Source organism: Myotis davidii, unplaced genomic scaffold (assembly GCF_000327345.1).
Source record: "Myotis davidii unplaced genomic scaffold, ASM32734v1 scaffold2863, whole genome shotgun sequence".
NCBI classification, from domain to species: Eukaryota; Metazoa; Chordata; class Mammalia; order Chiroptera; family Vespertilionidae; genus Myotis; species Myotis davidii.
In genome coordinates, this window is record NW_006294115.1 from 213,778 (window position 1) to 214,117 (window position 340).

Genomic DNA, 340 nt, shown 5'->3' on the forward strand with positions numbered 1-340 from the left:
ACCAGCTCCCTGTCACGCACACCCACAGAGGAGGTGACCAGCTTTATGGTTTCCTTTTTTTTAATGAAATTAGGTCGCTGCTTACAAAACCCTGCGCCAGCCCTCGTGCCCATCCCTTCAGTTCCCTGGGCTCAGCCTGCGCGTCTCTGGAACTGGAGCCCAGGGTGTGGAGCGGCCGTGCCGACCGGCCTCCGGAGGGTGACAGCGCTCCCTCCACGTCTGCTCCCGGCCTGGAAGCTGTGGGTGAGGGTGGTGCAGGCCGCCAGGGTTCTCAGGCCCCCACCCAGACCAGTGAAATGATGTGAATGTCCCCCCCAAGGCCCCCCTCCCCCCAGTAGTC

The 340-nt window shown here is 62.9% G+C and overlaps 1 protein-coding gene across 1 annotated transcript in view; it reads right to left on the reverse strand.

Moving 5' to 3' along the window:
• The window catches only part of PRPF19 (pre-mRNA processing factor 19), a gene marked incomplete at its 5' end in the record, with an annotated part of 13,009 nt that overhangs the window by 4,945 nt on the left and 7,724 nt on the right, over positions 1-340 (reverse strand). The gene's annotated exons all lie outside the window — the stretch shown is intronic.